A 5589-nucleotide genomic window follows, 5' to 3' on the forward strand; every position below is an offset into this window, starting at 1 on the left:
CTATATTGTGATCTATAGCGACCTAAGTATGCAAAACCACATGATGAGAAGTTAATCTCGTCCCACTTTTTCTTGTTTAGTGTTATACCAGAACAAAGTCCAATAATTTCCATTGGTATTTTCTTCTTGATTCTTGATTATACTGAGCAATAATAAATGGTGCTACTGAATTATCGGCCAGCCCTCTCAGTATCAGTTAAACCCACCAGTTAAACTGTCAGCACAGCACGACGTGCTGCAGCGAGCTGTGACTACTGCTTTGTTTAAGGCTTAGTCTTCTAAACTCAGACAGACACTGAAACCAAGGGTGTGGAAAACTTTCTGTAAGTTTTCACTCTGCAAAAAGTCAAAGTGCCTGGTGAAGCATAATAAATAATGTTCTCCCTCACCCTGTCACCCTTCCTCCCCTCTCTCCTCAGCTCACATCTCTTCTGATCGCTACATCTCTTCTCCTCCATCATGATTGTCTTTTTCCTGTCATCACTTTTTCATCTCAACCTTCGTTCAACCACTCCCTCTCCTTCTTCCCTGCGATCCCTCCTCTGTCTACTCTCAATATCCTCTTTTATTCTCTGCATTTCTCCTTTTTTCAAATGAATAGACAGTCGGAGACAGGGTTATCCCTAATTACAAACCAATTACAGAATGTCTTTTATCCTCATCCTGTGCTATTCTGTCTGAGTCTGCGGGGCTTCTTCACCTGTTGACAGATCACTAATATATCTCACCGCAATTGCTGGATAATGTTTAGTTGTCAAGTGAGGAATAAATCCATTTTCTGGATCTTGATTCAGAAGTTCAGTTATTTCTCAGCTTTTAAAGTGTGTATATTAACGGTGGATCACATGACTACTTGTAAGTGAAAGAGGTTGTGGTGACAAACCCACAGGGAATTATCACCTGTCTTTGCAGCTGCCCTCCAACCAGTCTCCTAAAAATGACGTTTCTATACAAATACACAACACTGCTATCAGAGCAGGGATGTCCGATTTTATCTTCAAGAATCTCTTAAGGACTCATCTCCCCCGAGAGCACCTCCTCTCCTAACACCTCTAACACCCTAACATGTCTATGCACTTTCGGTGCACTTCTTTACCTGATCTCCTTACACCCACTGAATAGATGTAGTACTTACACCAAGGTCTCCTCCTGCACTGAAGCTTTAGTGATATCCCTCACTTGCAAGTGTTTTTCTGTTTAAGTTGTCAAACAGCAGAACAGGTTTGAAATAGTGACTGAAACGTGGCCCATTAAGACTATATGTTACCTTTCCAAGCTGCTGCTCTGTGACTTAAGTCCTGATTTTTATAACCTCGTCTTCTGACAAAATCACCACACACAGAAATTAAAATCATATTTACTTTTTTCTTAATTGTGACTGTGACTGTGAATCCAGTGACAAGGATGAGCTGTGCGTAGCCGCGTCCATTTGCTGAGAAGTGGGAGGCGTCATGCTGGAGGACGAGAGCTGAGTCGAAGTGAGCGGGTCAGAGTGCGGCAGCGTGAAGGAGGGTGTTTTCTGAGTTTGCCTGAGTTTTCATTTTGTTCTTTGGTTGCTGGTAATCAGTTCCAAAACCCTGAGTGTTTAGAAGCCAGCACATTTAATTGTTTTTTTTTTGTTTGTTTTTCTGCAAGGTTTGGGGTTGCGTTTAATAATAAAAGTCATCGTTTTCCTCACACTTTTGTTTTGCTTCCTTATCTTTCTTTCCTCCCGAAACACTGTTTAATTTCTTACTTCTCCTCATCCCCTGGTACACATCCGGGAACATAACATGCGCTAGGTTGGCAACACTGCAGGCTGTAAAAACCCCCACTAATAGAAAGTGTTTGCACCAATTCATTTTGAAAGAGCAACGGCCAATTGGGGAACTCCAACTCAGTCACGTGGAATTCTGCTGACCAATGGTGGAATTATGATCACTGAACTCTATCACTCAGTCAGTCAGTCACAGACATTCCCGATTTTAGGGTTCACCCCGCTGCTGTGGTCCAGCCAATAACATCCATGTCTCCAAGTAGAGAACATGTATAAGGTGAGACATAAAACGTCTAATTAATTTGGTCCTGAGTTTGCAGACTGTCCTACTTTACATAAACCTTGGTGAAGTCATCTAACATGTCTGTTTTGTTATTTCCTTTGACTTCCCACCCTGCCAAGTCATGGCGGCTGTTTATCATTCAGAGAGGGAGCAAGGTTAAATCATTCTTAGTCTCCTCTTCTTCCTCCACTCTGACCTCTGACCTGCTTGAAACATATCGTCTCCTCCATGAGACAAAGACTGTCGCATCATCCTATAACGACAACAGCACAAATGAGTGTGTGTGTGTGTAAGAGAGAGAGAGAGAGAGAGAAAGAGAGACAGAGAGACAGAGGTCTTTGTGACGGGTCAGGAAGGTGTCGCCAGCACCCTCATCATTAAAAAAATGGATTCCGCACTTCCGTCACTGAAAAATAAGATTAACTGTAGAAACAATCGGAGAAGTTTTAAAAGGTCTAAAAAAGGTTGAGTCAGTGATGCCTCAGACTTACATGGCTTGGAAGGGAGTATTTATTTTTCATCAATTTGTTTTCCCTTATTTTGCATTCAACAGTGTAAACACTGCTCTCTCAGACATCCAGTTGGTGATTATCGTTCACAGACGGCATTTCGGAAAAAAAAAAATCCAATTACAATTTCATAAACCTGTTCATTTTGAAGAGTACATTCTTCTCGCTGCACTATATCTAAAGCTGAATGGTGATCTATAACTTTTATTGCAATGAAACAAACAGACAATTGCTGATATTGTCCTTAGTGTCTTTCATAAATAATTGAAAGGAAGGAATTCAAAGGACAAGGAAACACAGACGAGTACTCCAAATAAACACAGAGGAAATAGAGCTATATGCTAATCCCTGCAATAACACCAGCGTGGCTGACTAAAGATAAATATTTGATTGTGACAAACATCGTTTTCCACAGCAGCTTTGCATGATTGAAGACCTTTTCTATCAGCTGATTGATTCAACACTGGTGTCTCATCCAGAAAACCTCAGAATCACACTTTCATTTGTAATAATGAAACTGACTGAAAATAACTTGACCTTGCTCAGCAGTATGTCATGCAATTTACTTCATCTGTCTAGATAGAGGCGTTTTTTGTAATTATGTAATATCATTGTTCTGTGATATTTAACAACAAACAATATTTCTGACAAGCTCAAGACCGTCGGGGGTTAAAAAGTGTCCAGCTTGACAGTGTGACGCCAGTCAAGTGATGTGGTGATGGGAGAGAGGACAGGGAGGGACAAAAAGATTTAACAATTTTTGACTGCTGAGATCACAGCTAAAAAGTAGGAATAACACTTTTAGAATAGAGTCACAATGATGTATTTAATGAGCACACTACAGCATCATGGGAGATCTGGTGGTTTTTTTATGTCTTCAATCTGACAGAGGAACCATTGTTGACTTCTGTTAGTAGTGTTGTAGTAGATTTAGCCAAACCTCAAAAAACATGTTCCACTTTTTCAGAAAGAAAAAATGAAAGACACAGAAAAGAGAATTGAGGGTGAGATACAGAAACTCCAGCTAATCCAGATGTGGTGTCACGACTTTGTCTCTATACAGATCCTGTTGTTTATAGAGGAAGTAACTGTCTGAGGGACAAGAGCAAGTCGTGTAATTACAACAGAAAAACAGACCAACATACAAGCCAGAGCCAGAGGCATATTCGCAGCCATGGGGGGTCGGAAAGAAGAGCTCAGGTCTGACTGGTGTACACTGTTAAATATAAATGAACTCCTGTTACAGTCAAGCCAAACAAGTTCAAGCGATGATGACTATTATGATTATTAATGGTGTCTACCAGCAACAGATAAAAGTCTCTGTGGTCCGTAGTAAACCTGAGTTTTGGTGTTTGTGGCAAAATTCCTAGTTTTCCAGAGGTGTTCTGATGTTTGCTGTACATTGTAAACATATCTGATGCTCAGTTAAGCACCAGACAGACAGCTGCATATTTACTCTGAAGTCTATCATGTGTACCCTTCTCAATAAAGGTTCAGAGGAAATACGTGTGTTGGAACTAGCTGCAATCACGTTGCTGATCATTTATGAGTGAGATCAGCTGATCCACGACTGATAGAGATCATTTTTGGCATGCACTGCAGATGGCATACGTCATATCACACTGATATATAAGTTCCACACAGCCCACTTGCTGTTTTGCTTTGGTGGCCTGTCGTGCGCCGGTGCATTGAACAAAGTGGGAGGTGTGACTACACCACACAGCACACAGTGCTTCTCTCAGCTGCAGACACCAGAGTGTTAACCACAGGTGATCGGTTTTAAGGTGATCTGTGACTAGAAGCAATAATTGCAATCACTGATCGTGTATTTTTAATGAAAATTGTCCGATAATGATGGGCGGCCAATTAATCGGGGCATCCCTAGAAGGAACCATCAGCATGTTGTACTGTGTTTTAGGGGGGACACATTAAAAGTTCAGGAAACAACATGTAGCCATCTGTCGGGTGCTTGTGTTGAGCCTTCAGATATGTTGACAGTGCACATGTAGAAAACAGAACATGGTGTCAGGAGGGAGGAGAGTATGGCTGAAAAAAAACAAGAAGCTTCCAAGAAAAGTTTCTGATGTTCCAGATGAAAAAGAAACACACGTTCACTGGATTACAGTCTGAAAAAGAGGAGGACAAAGATGGATCACCACTGGTGTGGCTTTTCCTTGGTGGAGAGCGCTGAAAGAAGCAAAGGGACTGAATGTTGTTTTACTGCTCTCCGACAGAGACTATGTAACTATTACATTTTCTCTACCTAAGTAATCAGTTATTATCTTGGAACTGTGGAAATTACTGTCACTGCCAGAGGAGGAGACAAAAGTTTCACCCCCTGGTTTTAACTTAACTCCACACCTGACCACACTCAGCTGTGACTGGGAAATACTGTGCGTAGAATCTATCACCACCGTCGAACTCTTGAAGTACAAAACAAGAACATTAGTTTCCTTCTCAGGAGAAGTGTTGTAATCTTCTGCCCCCTCCTACAGTATTAACTGTACCTCCACTCAGACAACAGAGGTTGACAGATGAAGCCCATGTGGCGCCACGTTAACGGAAGAGACCGCCGAGGGGACGGGGAGTATTATATTTTAATTGCACTTGCATCACAAAATCATGATGGTACTCCTGTGTGCATGTGTGAGCTACAAATTAGCTCCACGCTTGACTCAGATTTACATCACCACTCGATGCTGTGAAGAATATTAATTATGTTTATCACTTAACTTTCAGGCAGCTCGGGTACAGGAGAGTGACTGCTTGAAGTAGCAGCAGTGATGCTGGAAGCTGAAAATGACATTGAAATTTTAGCTGGTGAATAAAATGAGTGTGAATCCGTTTTTGTTTAGTTTTTTTCATCAGTGGATTCAGAGCATTAAAGAGCCGCTCAGTGTGACACACACTCACATTCAAGTGATGCTCACAATGGTCGTGGAGGATGGGGGATGAACAGTGAAGATGTTTGCTCACGCCACCACTGTGCATACAGATGAGCAACTGTATATACTGTAGGATGTGTGTGTGTGTGTGTGTGT

The sequence above is a fragment of the Seriola lalandi genome, unplaced genomic scaffold (assembly GCF_002814215.2).
Source record: "Seriola lalandi dorsalis isolate HSWRI2012SDOR001 ecotype SW California unplaced genomic scaffold, Sedor1 jcf7180002054596, whole genome shotgun sequence".
Classification (NCBI taxonomy): domain Eukaryota; kingdom Metazoa; phylum Chordata; class Actinopteri; order Carangiformes; family Carangidae; genus Seriola; species Seriola lalandi.